Source organism: Bombina bombina, chromosome 7 (genome assembly GCF_027579735.1).
Source record: "Bombina bombina isolate aBomBom1 chromosome 7, aBomBom1.pri, whole genome shotgun sequence".
NCBI lineage: Eukaryota > Metazoa > Chordata > Amphibia > Anura > Bombinatoridae > Bombina > Bombina bombina.
In genome coordinates, this window is record NC_069505.1 from 349,799,337 (window position 1) to 349,816,702 (window position 17,366).

Here is a 17,366-nt window from a genome sequence, read left to right on the forward strand (position 1 = left end):
GGGATTTTATGGGCAGTGGAGTTAATTTTTCAAGTGCAACAAGGGACATCCTTAGATATGGATGTGACTGGATGGACATATAGGAGTGGCAGTCTCCTTTTTCATGAGTGGGTCAGTGCACAGTGGACCGGCATTTCCTTAACAGGATCCGTTTATTAAACTAATAAGGCTGTATTTCAGCCATCAGCTTTTGTATATACTAATAAGGCTGTATTTCAGCCATCAGCTTTTGTAGATACTGAAAAGCGGTTTCATGAACGCAATTGTGGTTCACTGTTAGAGCTGTGATATAGATTTGAAGCTGATGTAGATGTCCGCATTCACAACTTTCATACGCCTAGATTTAGAGTTTTGCGGCCAAAGGGGTGCGTTAGCTACGCGTGCTTTTTTCTGGCCGCACCTTTTAAATACCGCTGGTATTTAGAGTTCACAGAAGGGCTGCGTTAGGCTCCAAAAAAGGAGCGTAGAGCATATTTACCGCAACTGCAACTCTCGATACCAGCGGTGCTTACGGACGCGGCCAGCTTCAAAAACGTGCTCGTGCACGATTCCCCCATAGGAAACAATGGGACAGTTTGAGCTGAAAAAAAACCTTAACACCTGCAAAAAAGCAGCGTTCAGCTCCTAACGCAGCCCCATTGTTTCCTATGGGGAAACACTTCCTATGTCTGCACCTAACACCCTAACATGTACCCCGAGTCTAAACACCCCTAACCTTACACTTATTAACCCCTAATCTGCCGCCCCCGCTATCGCTGACCCCTGCATTTTATTATTAACCCCTAATCTGCCGCTCCGTACACCGCCGCAACCTACATTATAGCTATGTACCCCTAATCTGCTGCCCCTAACACCGCCGACCCCTATATTATATTTATTAACCCCTAATCTGCCCCCACAACGTCGCCGCCAGCTACCTACAATTATTAACCCCTAATCTGCCGACCGCATCTCACCGCTACTATAATAAAGTTATTAACCCCTAATCCGCCTCACTCCCGCCTCAATAACCCTATAAGAAATAGTATTAACCCCTAATCTGCCCTCCCTAACATCGCCGACACCTAACTTCAATTATTAACCCCTAATCTGCCGACCGGAGCTCACCGCTACTCTAATAAATTTTTTAACCCCTAAAGCTAATTCTAACCCTAACCCTAACACCCCCCTAAATTAAATATAATTTTATTCTAACGAAATAAATTAACTCTTATTAAATAAATTAATACTATTTAAATCTAAATACTTACCTGTAAAATAAACCCTAATATAGCTACAATATAAATTATAATTATATTGTAGCTATTTTAGGATTAATATTTATTTTACAGGCAACTTTGTATTTATTTTAACCAGGTACAATAGCTATTAAATAGTTAAGAACTATTTAATAGTTACCTAGTTAAAATAATTACAAATTACCTGTAAAATAAATCCTAACCTAAGTTACAATTAAACCTAACACTACACTATCAATAAATAAATTAAATAAACTACCTACAATTATCTACAATTAAACCTAACACTACACTATCATTATATAAACTACCTACAATTATCTACAATTAAACCTAACACTACACTATCAATAAATAAATTAAATACAATACCTACAAATAACTACAATTAAATAAACTAACTAAAGTACAAAAAATAAAAAAGAACTAAGTTACAAAAAATAAAAAAATATTTAAAAACATCAGAAAAATATTACAACAATTTTAAACTAATTACACCTACTCTAAGCCCCCTAATAAAATAACAAAGACCCCCAAAATAAAAAAATGCCCTACCCTATTCTAAATTAAAAAAGTTCAAAGCTCTTTTACCTTACCAGCCCTGAAAAGGGCCATTTGCGGGGCATGCCCCAAAAAATTCAGCTCTTTTGCCTGTAAAAAAAAACATACAATACCCCCCCCAACATTACAACCCACCACCCACATACCCCTAATCTAACCCAAACCCCCCTTAAATAAACCTAACACTAAGCCCCTGAAGATCTTCCTACCTTATCTTCACCACACCGGGTATCACACCAATCCATCCTGGCTCCGAAGTGTTGATCCAAGCCCAAGCGGGGGCTGAAGAGTGACGTCCATCCTCCGGCTGAAGTCTTGATCCAAGCGGGCAGAAGAGGACATCCGGACCGGCAAACATCTTCATCCAAGCCGCATCTTCTATGTTCTTCAATCCGATGACGACCGGCTGATCTTCAAGACCTCCAGCGCGGATCCATCCATCTTCACCGACGACTTCCCGACGAATGACGGTTCCTTTAAGGGACGTCATCCAAGATGGCGTCCCTCGAATTCCGATTGGCTGATAGGATTCTATCAGCCAATCGGAATTAAGGTAGGAAAATTCAATCCGATTGGCTGATCCAATCAGCCAATCAGATTGAGATCGCATTCTATTGGCTGTTCCGATCAGCCAATAGAATGCGAGCTCAATCTGATTGGCTGATCGGATCAGCCAATCGGATTGAACTTGAATCTGATTGGCTGATTCCATCAGCCAATCAGAATTTTCCCACCTTAATTCCGATTGGCTGATGGGTTTTAATGTTGGGGGGGGGGGTTGTATTTTTCTTTTACAGGCAAAAGAGCTGAATTCTTTGGGGCATGCCCCACAAAGGGCCCTTTTAAGGGCTGGTAAGGTAAAAGAGCTTTGAACTTTTTTAATTTAGAATTGGGTAGGGCATTTTTTTTATTTTGGGGGGCTTTGTTATTTTATTAGGGGGCTTAGAGTAGGTGTAATTAGTTTAAAATTGTTGTAATATTTTTCGAATGTTTGTAAATATTTTTTTATTTTTAGTACTTTAGTTAGTTTATTTAATTGTATTTAATTGTAGGTATTTTATTTAATTAATTTATTGATAGTGTAGTGTTAGGTTTAATTGTATTTAATTGTAGGTATTTAATTTAATTTATTTATTGATAGTGTAGTGTTAGGTTTAATTGTAACTTAGGTTAGGATTTATTTTACAGGTAATTTTGTAATTATTTTAACTAGGTAACTATTAAATAGTTATTAACTATTTACTAGCTATTGTACCTAGTTAAAATAAATACAAAGTTGCCTGTAAAATAAAAATAAATCCTAAAATAGCTACAATATAATTATAATTTATATTGTAGCTTTATTAGGGTTTATTTTACAGGTAAGTATTTAGCTTTAAATAGGATTAATTTAGTTAATAAGAAATAATTTATTTTGTTAGATTTAAATTATATTTAACTTAGGGGGGTGTTAGTGTTAGGGTTAGACTTAGCTTTAGGGGTTAATACATTTATTATAGTAGCGGCGAGATCTGGTCGGCAGATTAGGGGTTAATAATTGAAGTTAGGTGTCGGCGATGTTAGGGAGGGCAGATTAGGGGTTAATACTATTTATTATAGGGTTATTGAGGCGGGAGTGAGGCGGATTAGGGGTTAATAACTTTATTATAATAGTGGCGCAGTCCGGTCGACAGATTAGGGGTTAATAATTGTAGGTAGGGGGAGGCGACGTTGAGGGGGGCAGATTAGGGGTTAATAAATATAATATAGGGGTCGGCGGTGTTAGGGGCAGCAGATTAGGGGTACATAAGTATAACGTAGCTTGCGGCGGCGTGCGGACGGCAGATTAGGGGTTAAAAAATTTAATTAGAGTGGTGGCGATGTGGGGGGACCTCGGTTTAGGGGTACATAGGTAGTTTATGGGTGTTAGTGTACTTTAGAGCACAGTAGTTAAGAGCTTTATAAACCGGCGTTAGCCCAGAAAGCTCTTAACTACTGACTTTTTTCTGCGGCTGGAGTTTTGTCGTTAGATTTCTAACGCTCACTTCAGCCAAGACTCTAAATACCGGCGTTAGAAAGATCCCATTGAAAAGATAGGATACGCAAATGGCGTAGGGGGATCTGCGGTATGGAAAAGTCGCGGCTGCAAAGTGAGCGTTAGACCCTTTCCTGACTGACTCCAAATACCAGAGGGCGGTAAAAACCAGCGTTAGGAGCCTCTAACGCTGGTTTTGACGGCTACCGCCAAACTCTAAATCTAGGCCATAGCGAGCAATGTACGGCCGCTTTCGCGACTCATATCTTTGGCGCAGGTGTGAAAATGGCGCAGGTATACAGAGCCTTTTTCACTTGGGGCCGCCGTTTACAACTCACTTTATGGGCGCTGGTGTATGTAGAGTGCTGATATAAGGGGACATTTGCAGCTTCCTATTTAGGTAGCTTACAAGATTATGTTCAGTGGGGGTTAATGGTTTATTTTTGCTACATAAGGCAACCGCATAGGTAGAAATCTAGCCGCTGACTCTAACGCTTCACTTTTATAGCTGCTTCAGTTTGAGGGCTGACCAGTGGGGCTTATTGAGTCTGTCACAGGTTTCTGTGTTTTTATATCAGCTTATATCCGGTTAAGCATTGTAACTAGGATTGTTGATATTACAGGATTGAAATACTTTACTAAGGTATTTTTTCCTCATGGCGGTACATGCGTGCCTCAAACAGTTTTTTGTTTGCTGGTTAAAGTCAATGATTTCAGAAGCATGGGGGTTAATAGTTTCCTGCCACTCGCCAAAGGCGCACTTGTATCTAAATTGCGCTTGTGTTTAGGCCACCCCGTTAGGTATTTTTAATGGGTTTAGCGACTTGTCTCCTCTCAATACAGACTTTTTATATAAAGTCTTTTATGGTTATGCCTTACGTTACATAGTTAAGGTTGTCTCTTATTGAGCTTGTGTAATACACAGAACTACTTGCAGACAGTCTATATGCACAGTAGTGAATAATTAAGCAGGGCAAGTTATGGTACTTTTATTTTTCTGTGTCTTCTGGGCCTAATATGTGCATTTGGCTGCTATGTAGGACAACGATGTCCTTCAGTACAGGTATGCCGGTAGTGACTTGTATTCCTCTGTAGTTAAGGAGGACTATGGTTCTGAGTCCGCTTGTCTGAGACCCCAGTCTCAGAGCCTATTTTTAATTAACTAAGCTCATATTTCTGTATATTCAGAATTTAAACTTACAATGGCTTAGGGTTTGTTGTCATTGTGTGGTTTTCTTTTTGAGATCTCTACATCTGTTCTAATAATTCTTATATTTTGTATCAGAGCATGTACTTTTATTTCATTTTATTTCCCTAAGTCAGCTTTTCGCAATCTTTTTAGCTGACCATACGATGTGCAGTACCTTCCTAAGTTAGCTTTTTCTCCATATATCAGATATTTTTGTCTGATGGAGAATTGTTGTATCTATGTCTCATATAAGAATTCTACAGTATTTTAGGAGGAAAGGCACCTGGCTGGAGACAATGGATCTCAGAATAGGTCGCTATTTTCTTCCCTAGGCATGGGTATGACATATAGCTTAGTCTGTAGATGTGACAGTCATCTCTCTTTTTCGGGGCTTAAGCTTAATAATTTATTTAGTGTTCCTTATTTTCATATCGGCGCTCTTATATTTTATCTCTCCTGGTTGGAGATGATTTTTCCATGTCTTGTTTCTTGTATTTCTCTTTGTAACATATATATATCTTCTTAGTGATTTACGACGCTAAGATGTTTGTTTCTGTTGCTTTATTCTTTGTAATAGACCTAATTTTATATTATCCACATTGATTATGGACTAGTATTTGTCCTTTGATTTTTTTATCATATGTCTAGTGATTTTAGATATTGAATAGAAGCCCGCTTGTGGCTCAGTGGTAAGTCACTGGGATACCTCTGAGTGTCCAGACTTTAAGACCCGATGTTGGTATGACAGTACCCCCCTCCCAAGGCTGACCTCTGAGTGGCTTTAGCTTAAATTGTGCATACTCTTACTATTTGTATCCCTATCCTTTGATCTTACCTTTTTTGGGAAGACACTGATATTTTTATTCTCTTTTTACCATATTTTAGGTACATGGATGTTTTATTATAATCCTTCTCTTATTGAGGTGAGGACCTCACCAGTTTCTGAATTTGGTTTTTCAGGACAAACTTTCCAATTTGTTGCCCTCTCTTTGGCCTTTCTACGGCTCCAAGTATTTTCACGAATGTTATGGGGGCTCTTCTGGTGGTGATCAGATCTCAGGGAATAGAGGTGGCGCTTTACCTGGACGACTTCTTGGTTCAGGCATCATCTTTTCTTCTAGAAAAGTCTCATATAGAGATGGTGTTGTCTATTCTGAGTTCTCTCAGGTGGAGAGTGAGTCTGGGACAGAGTTCCCTAGTTCCAGAAACAAGAGTGTGTTCCTTGAGGATTATATAGATTCTCTATCCGTATTCATTTTTCTGACGGATATCAAAATAACCAAACTCTTGTTTCTTGCCTTTTTTCTCCAGTCTGCTATTCGTTCTTCAGTAGCTTATTGCATGGAGGTGATTGGTCTGATGGTTGTTTCCATGAACATTTTCTTTTTGCTCAGTTCCATCTGAGACCTCTGCAACTATGCATGCATATTCAGTTGAACGGAGACTATTCAGGATTATCGCAGAGGATAAATCTGGATCCTCTAGCAAGAGTCTCTCTCTCATGGTGGATTTCACAGTAGACCTGGCTCAGGGTACTTGTACCTGAGACCTTCCTGGGTGTTTGTAACTATGGACGCCAGCCTATTAGGCTGGGGAGCAGTTTGACGGCTCTCTAAAAGCTCTAGGCTTGGGGACTCTCTCTCTCTCAATAAACATCTTGGAATAGAGTAATCTGGAGTGGCATCCAATGATGTTTTGCCAGACAGAGTGAGGACTTCCTTCAAAGGGGACCTGGGAAAGAAAAGGGGAAAGGAGAATGGCACTATTGTACTAGAGATGTCCTAATATTTGGATTACAATTTTATTGTGTATCTCACTGAAGGACCAGGTGCTGTACACTTGAAGAATTAGAACAAAAGTAGGTGTGACCCTACAACAAAAGTGTGTAACTAATAGCACTCGTCATCTCTATAGTAGCCTATCTTTACAATAGTAAGTATAGTTACAGGCATGGGTTAATATTAAGGCAGAAAATTTTTCCCTACAGGGGAAACTGCGGTTAAAATTTCAAACTTTATTGTGTCTTGGTTAAAATTGGGATATAAACATTTAAAAACAAAAAGTGGAAAAGGTCAATCCTATATGTAAATCATTTAGGTTTACAAAATAATTGATAATAGATGGGCCCAAAATACTATAGTATATTAGCTCCTATTGATATCTGGGTAAATACAGTATAATACATAAATATATGTTGTGGTCACAGGTTCACATAAGCAGTATATGCGCAGTATGAAATAAGGCTTGAATGGTTAATGGTTAATTATGCTCTGTATCCAGTCATTAAACATTACATGTTGGTCATGCAGTGTATCTGCATGATGGCATGGTGAGAGCACGCCGATTCATCATCTCCCCACTCACAGTCATTTACCTCAGTGCTACCGTAAGGGGTCCAAGAAGTGTGTGGCGCTTTGCGTGGTTCTGGCCCGCCTGAGTTTGGAGCCCTCCCAAGCAGTATTGGGCTTGCGATTCCATCGCAGTATCTTTTAAACTTTTCTTTGGGGACTCTCTCCAAGCTGCATACTAAAGGCAAAAGGGTGATCGATAGCAGCTGGGACTAAGAAGCAAAGCTTTCATCCGCAAGACGCCGGGCTGCCCGGATGCTGTCTCCTAGCCTGTCTACTCCAGCCTAGCTCTTGCCCCGTAACAACAAGGGGAAGCACCTGCTGGAAGCTGTGCAGTAGGAACTGCACTTCTGGAAATAGCTACAAAGTAGCGTTTCAGGAAATACTGGGTTGTTACTTGTTGCAAAAGTGAGTCTACAAACTAACTTGAAATCTGTGCTGGAGTTTAGTTGATTATCATCAGAACATTTGTGTGTCGTTACTGAGCCAGCCTACACGCCGCATCTCTCCTAGGGTGGCAAACTCTTTGGGAGTCACAGGAAAATCGCTTATCCACTCTTTGTGGACAGACAGGAGTCCGGTAAAAGCAAGTACTTTTTTTGTTATATAGTGACCCTAACATATGGCATAAATCATCTTAGCCCTAGGTGTGGAGTGGTGTCACCGATATGTACACAAATGCTGGTGTTATTTTTTCTTGCAGCAAGTTCTAAACTAGCCATCTGTTGGCCCAATAAAAACATTCTAAGGAAATTTTAAACCCAGCCTAGATTCCTCGGATGGTATCACAGGTATTAGCCCAGGACATTAGCATTTATCTACTGACTGTATATACCCTAATTAAAAAGAAGGGGAAAGAAAAAGAAAGAAAAAGGGGTTTGACTAAGATTGTCTACCCTGGACTCTGGGCAAAACATTGTTTGTATAAGGAAAGGGTGAAGATACATCACCAATTGATATAATGAAAGTTTATTCCATGTTTCTTGTAATCTTGATATTTGCTGTGTTAGCAATGAGAGTGCTATTCAACTATTAGAGAGCCAAAAATTAGATAGTATAAGGCATATCTGTATAGTTACTATACGGGCCTAATCCTTGGGGGAGCGACCTTCGGGCGGATCACCTTGCTTCTGCCTTGCTCTTGGTAAAGCTGCAGAGGCTTGTTTGGGTGATATCTATCTAATTGAAAATTCAGGGGCGCTGGTGCTGAAAGGAAAAAAAAGGGGAAGAAACATTTTTTTTATTGAGAGTCTAATTCAGGTCTTGTTTCTATATACATTATTGTTATTTCCTATTATTAGCAACTAGATTAATGTGTATACATTAAGCTGACCATACGAGATAATATAGGGCATATTTAAATATTCATCACACAAGCCTAAACTCACTGGTGATCAACCGTTTGGCGGACCACCTACTTTACCCTCTTCATAGTTGAAGAGGACCATTTTATTGTGTTCTTTCACAGTATCCCACGTTTGAGTATTTTCTATACATGTGTTTATGTGTATGTATATACTCATATTTATATAGATAGATATATATATATTTTTTTCACATCTTTACCTTTATCTTTTTAAATTGAATAAACTTCAGATTGATCAATTGCACTTATATTGTAGAGTTGCATCTCTCTGCGACTCATCTAGTTTAAATTCTCACGAACACTGACTTGATTTTGTTTTTTTGTTTTTTTCTTGTTTTCACGTAATTCACTGTTACCTCATTATATGGAAAAATTTGTTACACAGATTAAATCTTCATCACCAAAAATGCCTGTCAAAGTCAAAGACAAAAAAGCTAAGCTGCCCGAGTCTAATTTAGATATCACGGGTGATTCTATGACTAATAATATAGACACTCAGACCTTGATTGTTCAATTATCTGAACTTTTCTCCCCTCAATTCGATATGATAAAAAAAGAATTGGGCACAATTTCTTCAGAAATATCTGTTCTCTTCGCAGAAGTTGGGCAGTTTTCTAACAGAATGCTAGAGGCTGAGAACAGAATTTCTGAAGACTCTAAAATGAATGACCTTCAATTGCGTCTTGACGATCTCGAGGATCGTTCAAGACGCAATAATATTAGAATTGTTGGTTTCCCTGAATCAGCCGAATATGAAGATTTGTTAAAGTTCACCTCATTGGTGCTGCCTCAGGCTCTTATATTTTATCTCTCCTGGTTGGAGATGATTTTTCCATGTCTTGTTTCTTGTATTTCTCTTTGTAACATATATATATCTTCTTAGTGATTTACGACGCTAAGATGTTTGTTTCTGTTGCTTTATTCTTTGTAATAGACCTAATTTTATATTATCCACATTGATTATGGACTAGTATTTGTCCTTTGATTTTTTTATCATATGTCTAGTGATTTTAGATATTGAATAGAAGCCCGCTTGTGGCTCAGTGGTAAGTCACTGGGATACCTCTGAGTGTCCAGACTTTAAGACCCGATGTTGGTATGACAGTACCCCCCTCCCAAGGCTGACCTCTGAGTGGCTTTAGCTTAAATTGTGCATACTCTTACTATTTGTATCCCTATCCTTTGATCATACCTTTTTTGGGAAGACACTGATATTTTTATTCTCTTTTTACCATATTTTAGGTACATGGATGTTTTATTATAATCCTTCTCTTATTGAGGTGAGGACCTCACCAGTTTCTGAATTTGTTTTTTCAGGACAAACTTTCCAATTTGTTGCCCTCTCTTTGGCCTTTCTACGGCTCCAAGTATTTTCACGAATGTTATGGGGGCTCTTCTGGTGGTGATCAGATCTCAGGGAATAGAGGTGGCGCTTTACCTGGACGACTTCTTGGTTCAGGCATCATCTTTTCTTCTAGAAAAGTCTCATATAGAGATGGTGTTGTCTATTCTGAGTTCTCTCAGGTGGAGAGTGAGTCTGGGACAGAGTTCCCTAGTTCCAGAAACAAGAGTGTGTTCCTTGAGGATTATATAGATTCTCTATCCGTATTCATTTTTCTGACGGATATCAAAATAACCAAACTCTTGTTTCTTGCCTTTTTTCTCCAGTCTGCTATTCGTTCTTCAGTAGCTTATTGCATGGAGGTGATTGGTCTGATGGTTGTTTCCATGAACATTTTCTTTTTGCTCAGTTCCATCTGAGACCTCTGCAACTATGCATGCATATTCAGTTGAACGGAGACTATTCAGGATTATCGCAGAGGATAAATCTGGATCCTCTAGCAAGAGTCTCTCTCTCATGGTGGATTTCACAGTAGACCTGGCTCAGGGTACTTGTACCTGAGACCTTCCTGGGTGTTTGTAACTATGGACGCCAGCCTATTAGGCTGGGGAGCAGTTTGACGGCTCTCTAAAAGCTCTAGGCTTGGGGACTCTCTCTCTCTCAATAAACATCTTGGAATAGAGTAATCTGGAGTGGCATCCAATGATGTTTTGCCAGACAGAGTGAGGACTTCCTTCAAAGGGGACCTGGGAAAGAAAAGGGGAAAGGAGAATGGCACTATTGTACTAGAGATGTCCTAATATTTGGATTACAATTTTATTGTGTATCTCACTGAAGGACCAGGTGCTGTACACTTGAAGAATTAGAACAAAAGTAGGTGTGACCCTACAACAAAAGTGTGTAACTAATAGCACTCGTCATCTCTATAGTAGCCTATCTTTACAATAGTAAGTATAGTTACAGGCATGGGTTAATATTAAGGCAGAAAATTTTTCCCTACAGGGGAAACTGCGGTTAAAATTTCAAACTTTATTGTGTCTTGGTTAAAATTGGGATATAAACATTTAAAAACAAAAAGTGGAAAAGGTCAATCCTATATGTAAATCATTTAGGTTTACAAAATAATTGATAATAGATGGGCCCAAAATACTATAGTATATTAGCTCCTATTGATATCTGGGTAAATACAGTATAATACATAAATATATGTTGTGGTCACAGGTTCACATAAGCAGTATATGCGCAGTATGAAATAAGGCTTGAATGGTTAATGGTTAATTATGCTCTGTATCCAGTCATTAAACATTACATGTTGGTCATGCAGTGTATCTGCATGATGGCATGGTGAGAGCACGCCGATTCATCATCTCCCCACTCACAGTCATTTACCTCAGTGCTACCGTAAGGGGTCCAAGAAGTGTGTGGCGCTTTGCGTGGTTCTGGCCCGCCTGAGTTTGGAGCCCTCCCAAGCAGTATTGGGCTTGCGATTCCATCGCAGTATCTTTTAAACTTTTCTTTGGGGACTCTCTCCAAGCTGCATACTAAAGGCAAAAGGGTGATCGATAGCAGCTGGGACTAAGAAGCAAAGCTTTCATCCGCAAGACGCCGGGCTGCCCGGATGCTGTCTCCTAGCCTGTCTACTCCAGCCTAGCTCTTGCCCGTAACAACAAGGGGAAGCACCTGCTGGAAGCTGTGCAGTAGGAACTGCACTTCTGGAAATAGCTACAAAGTAGCGTTTCAGGAAATACTGGGTTGTTACTTGTTGCAAAAGTGAGTCTACAAACTAACTTGAAATCTGTGCTGGAGTTTAGTTGATTATCATCAGAACATTTGTGTGTCGTTACTGAGCCAGCCTACACGCCGCATCTCTCCTAGGGTGGCAAACTCTTTGGGAGTCACAGGAAAATCGCTTATCCACTCTTTGTGGACAGACAGGAGTCCGGTAAAAGCAAGTACTTTTTTTGTTATATAGTGACCCTAACATATGGCATAAATCATCTTAGCCCTAGGTGTGGAGTGGTGTCACCGATATGTACACAAATGCTGGTGTTATTTTTTCTTGCAGCAAGTTCTAAACTAGCCATCTGTTGGCCCAATAAAAACATTCTAAGGAAATTTTAAACCCAGCCTAGATTCCTCGGATGGTATCACAGGTATTAGCCCAGGAAATTAGCATTTATCTACTGACTGTATATACCCTAATTAAAAAGAAGGGGAAAGAAAAAGAAAGAAAAAGGGGTTTGACTAAGATTGTCTACCCTGGACTCTGGGCAAAACATTGTTTGTATAAGGAAAGGGTGAAGATACATCACCAATTGATATAATGAAAGTTTATTCCATGTTTCTTGTAATCTTGATATTTGCTGTGTTAGCAATGAGAGTGCTATTCAACTATTAGAGAGCCAAAAATTAGATAGTATAAGGCATATCTGTATAGTTACTATACGGGCCTAATCCTTGGGGGAGCGACCTTCGGGCGGATCACCTTGCTTCTGCCTTGCTCTTGGTAAAGCTGCAGAGGCTTGTTTGGGTGATATCTATCTAATTGAAAATTCAGGGGCGCTGGTGCTGAAAGGAAAAAAAAGGGGAAGAAACATTTTTTTTATTGAGAGTCTAATTCAGGTCTTGTTTCTATATACATTATTGTTATTTCCTATTATTAGCAACTAGATTAATGTGTATACATTAAGCTGACCATACGAGATAATATAGGGCATATTTAAATATTCATCACACAAGCCTAAACTCACTGGTGATCAACCGTTTGGCGGACCACCTACTTTACCCTCTTCATAGTTGAAGAGGACCATTTTATTGTGTTCTTTCACAGAATCCCACGTTTGAGTATTTTCTATACATGTGTTTATGTGTATGTATATACTCATATTTATATAGATAGATATATATATATTTTTTTCACATCTTTACCTTTATCTTTTTAAATTGAATAAACTTCAGATTGATCAATTGCACTTATATTGTAGAGTTGCATCTCTCTGCGACTCATCTAGTTTAAATTCTCACGAACACTGACTTGATTTTGTTTTTTTGTTTTTTTCTTGTTTTCACGTAATTCACTGTTACCTCATTATATGGAAAAATTTGTTACACAGATTAAATCTTCATCACCAAAAATGCCTGTCAAAGTCAAAGACAAAAAAGCTAAGCTGCCCGAGTCTAATTTAGATATCACGGGTGATTCTATGACTAATAATATAGACACTCAGACCTTGATTGTTCAATTATCTGAACTTTTCTCCCCTCAATTCGATATGATAAAAAAAGAATTGGGCACAATTTCTTCAGAAATATCTGTTCTCTTCGCAGAAGTTAGGCAGTTTTCTAACAGAATGCTAGAGGCTGAGAACAGAATTTCTGAAGACTCTAAAATGAATGACCTTCAATTGCGTCTTGACGATCTCGAGGATCGTTCAAGACGCAATAATATTAGAATTGTTGGTTTCCCTGAATCAGCCGAATATGAAGATTTGTTAAAGTTCACCTCATTGGTGCTGCCTCAGGCTCTTGGTTTTCCACAGCTGGCGTTACCAATCGCCATTGAGAGAGCTCATAGAATTGGCCCTAAGAAATTTCATTCTGAAGGCCCGGCTAGGCACAGAATTTGTATTTCTTTCATGTAATTGGCAAGAGTCCATGAGCTAGTGACGTATGGGATATACAATCCTACCAGGAGGGGCAAAGTTTCCCAAATCTTAAAATGCCTATAAATACACCCCCACCACACCCACAATTCAGTTTTACAAACTTTGCCTCCTATGGAGGTGGTGAAGTAAGTTTGTGCTAAGATTTCTACGTTGATATGCGCTTCTCAAGATTTTGAAGCCTGATTCCTCTCAGAGTACAGTGAATGTCAGAGGGATGTGAAGGGAGTATCACTTATTGAATGCAATGTTTTTCCTCATGGGAGATCTATTTCATAGGTTCTCTGTTATCGGTCACAGAGATTCATCTCCTACCTCCCTTTTTCAGATAGACAATATACTCTCATATTCCATTACCTCTACTGATAACTGTTTCAGTACTGGTTTGGCTATCTGCTATATGTGGATGGGTGTCTTTCGGTAAGTATGTTTTCATTACTTAAGACACTCTCAGCTATGGTTTGGCACTTTATGTATTATTATAAAGTTCTAAATATATGTATTGTACTTATCTTTGCCATGAGTCAAGTTTATGTATATTTCCTTTTGCAGACTATCAGTTTCATATTTTGGAAAAACATATTTAGGAAAATATTTTTCTTACCTATAGTCTTTTTTCAAATTGACTGCTTTTTCAATACATTTTCACAGACAAAATTAGGCTTGCGAGGTCGCAAAATGCTGATGTTTATTGCGTAATTTTTGGCGTGAGAATTTTTGACGCAAATTCGTCATTTCTGGCATCTTAGTTCACGCCGAGTTTCCTTGCACAAGGTTGCGTCTGAAATGACACGAGTGTGTCATTTCCGGATGTTGTTAGCGGCAAATAAAATTTCATTTTGCATTGTGCGTCATACTTAGCGCCAAATAATTTAATTATTTAAAACCCCAATTCCTATATGCCTCTTGCCTTTTTCTATGCCAGAGTGCTATGCTGTTTGCATTTTTTTACCATTCCTGAAACTGCCATATAAGGAAATTGATCATTTTGCTTTATATGTTGCTTTTTCTCTTACTTTTGCAAAATGTCTCAATCTGATCCTGTCTCAGAAATTACTGTTGAAACCCTGCTTTCCGATAACAGTTCTACAAACCTAAGTGTAAACAAGCAAAAACACAACCAGTAAGGTTATCTAACTGGTGTTGTTAAGAGGCGCCAATACAAGGATATATATAAATAAATAACGTGTATGTGGAGTGATCAACTAAATAATATGATGAGAATTATATAGTTATAATATAAAAAATACAAAATCTGTATAAAATATATAGTGTGATGAGGAGTGATAATTGCTACTACTAAAAAAATATTGCACAGAATTGAATCAAAATACCACAAGAAAAAAATTTCTTCCCTCATATAGTGCATAAATATATAATCAAGTGAAATAAAAATTAATAATTAGTGTAAAATGTCCCAATCGTATTGTAATGTTAAAATCCAGTAAATAAGAAGTGATAATAGTCTATATAAATAATAAAATAAATAACAACGTGTCCAGTATCAGAAATCTTCCAAAAGTCAGGCAGCTCCTCTGGGGTGTTATGCCACTATAACACAATCACAATATCCTAAGAAACAAAACATAGAGGGCGCCACATAGTGCAGATCAAACGATAGGGATCCAACAAAATATATATAGATAGCCAAATTGCTACTCACGTGGTGTAATGCACAGTCGTGCAATATAAGCAGACCGGAACCAAAAGTCGTCCGGCAGACACTCAGGCAGTGTACAGGGAAATCCCAAAGGAGAAGATGGAGGTCCTTAAGTGTTCACGACGTACCTTGTCCCACCAGGGGGAATCCAGGAGAATGTAGTCCTTAAGTAGTCACAATGCACCTTAACCCACCAGGGGGAATCCAGGAGTGGATGGAAAGGAGAGTGAGGTCCTTAGGTAGTCAGAACACACTTGATCCCACCAGGAGGAGTCCAGGAATAAAAGGTGTTACTTAGAAAATAACCGGATCTCCAAGAAGTAACAGTGTAGCAGCAGTGGAATTAATAAAAAGTTTTATTTAAAAACAAGTTAAAAAGCGATGACATGACAGTGTCTGGGTACACTGTGATTCCTAATATTATTCTTTATGTTCCTAAAATGTTTGTTCCATCTATTTCTAACCAGTCTGCAAGTGCGACCTATGTATTGAATCCTACAAAATTTGCAAGTGAGTAAATAGACCACGTATGTGGATATACACGATAGAGATTGATAAATCACATATTGTTTGCCTGTAGTGTGGGAGTAAAAGGCATTGCATCCCGGATTAATATATTTACACATATTGCAATTTGTTAAACTGCATTTAAAAATGCCCTTCCTGGTAGTGCCAGTCTTAACTAATTGTTTCTTGTGTTGGTTCATAACCTTAGTTTTATGAACAACCACTTTTCTTGGTGCCAAATAGTTTTTTATAGTAGGTGCTCTCCTAAAGGTGCATCTTGGTGCAGGTGCCAGTAGTTTGCCCAAAATAGGGTCCCTACACAATAATCCCCAATGTCTCTCTACAATGTTTTTGATCTTCTTGTAATTAGTATTATATTGAGTGATAAAAGTTGAGTTGTCTTTATAATCACTGTTAGTATCACTTTTGGATTTGCGTCCAAAATAAGATTTTCTATCGTCATTTTTTGCACGTTCATAAGCTATTTTGATTACATTTTCCGGATAATCTTTCTCAATAAATCTATTAGTCAGAATTACACTCTGTCTCTCATAATCACTGAGACAACTACAGTTTCTGCGTATCCTCTTAAATTGTCCATAAGGGATGTTATTCTTCCAGACACTATGATGGTTACTTTTATAGTTGAGATAACTGTTGCAGTCTACAGTCTTAAAGTGAGTAGTTGTAATAATCTTATCAGCGGAAAAGGTCAAACATAGATCCAAAAATACTATAGATCTCTTATCAATCACACTGGAGAAAGTCAGCCCCATATTGTTAGAGTTCAGATGTGCAACAAAAGACTCAGCAGATTTGATATCACCATTCCATATAAACAGCAGATCCTCAATATATCTGCCATAGAAGACCAGGTTCGCCCAAAATGCCGAGCCGTAGATATATTGTTCTTCAAAATTGCCCATAAAAAGATTGGCAAAGCTCAGGGCGAACCTGGTCCCCATGGCAGTACCTTTCAGTTGCAGATAATAATCATCCTGAAACACAAAGTAGTTATGCTGTAATATGAAAGCAATTAGTTGTAGAATAAATTCTTTTTGTAAATCAGGAATATAGAAATCATTTGTCAGATATTTAGAAATAGCCTGAAGTCCCCATTCGTGCTGTATATTTGAATATAAGGCATGTACATCACATGAAATCCAAACGTAATTTTCAAGTATCTTGTATTTATCTAATTTATAGATCAGATCAGGAGAATCTTTAATGTATGATTCTAAAGTAAAGACATAGCGTTGTAGATAGTAATCCATGTATGCTGACATATTATCTGTTAGACTCCCAATACCCGCAATAATAGGTCTACCAGGTGGACATTGTGCATTTTTATGTACCTTGGGTAAATGGTAATAAAAAGCACAGTTAGGTTTAAGGGGGATCAGGTAATCTTTTTCAGCTTTAGTAAGAATACCTTCTTGATGACCAAAATTTACAATTCCTTTCAGTATTTTCAGATAT

General features: G+C 38.3%; 1 protein-coding gene across 1 annotated transcript in view; it reads left to right on the forward strand.

Moving 5' to 3' along the window:
- STAB1 (stabilin 1) overlaps positions 1-17,366 on the forward strand; it is a 1,127,460-nt gene that overhangs the window by 790,630 nt on the left and 319,464 nt on the right. The gene's annotated exons all lie outside the window — the stretch shown is intronic.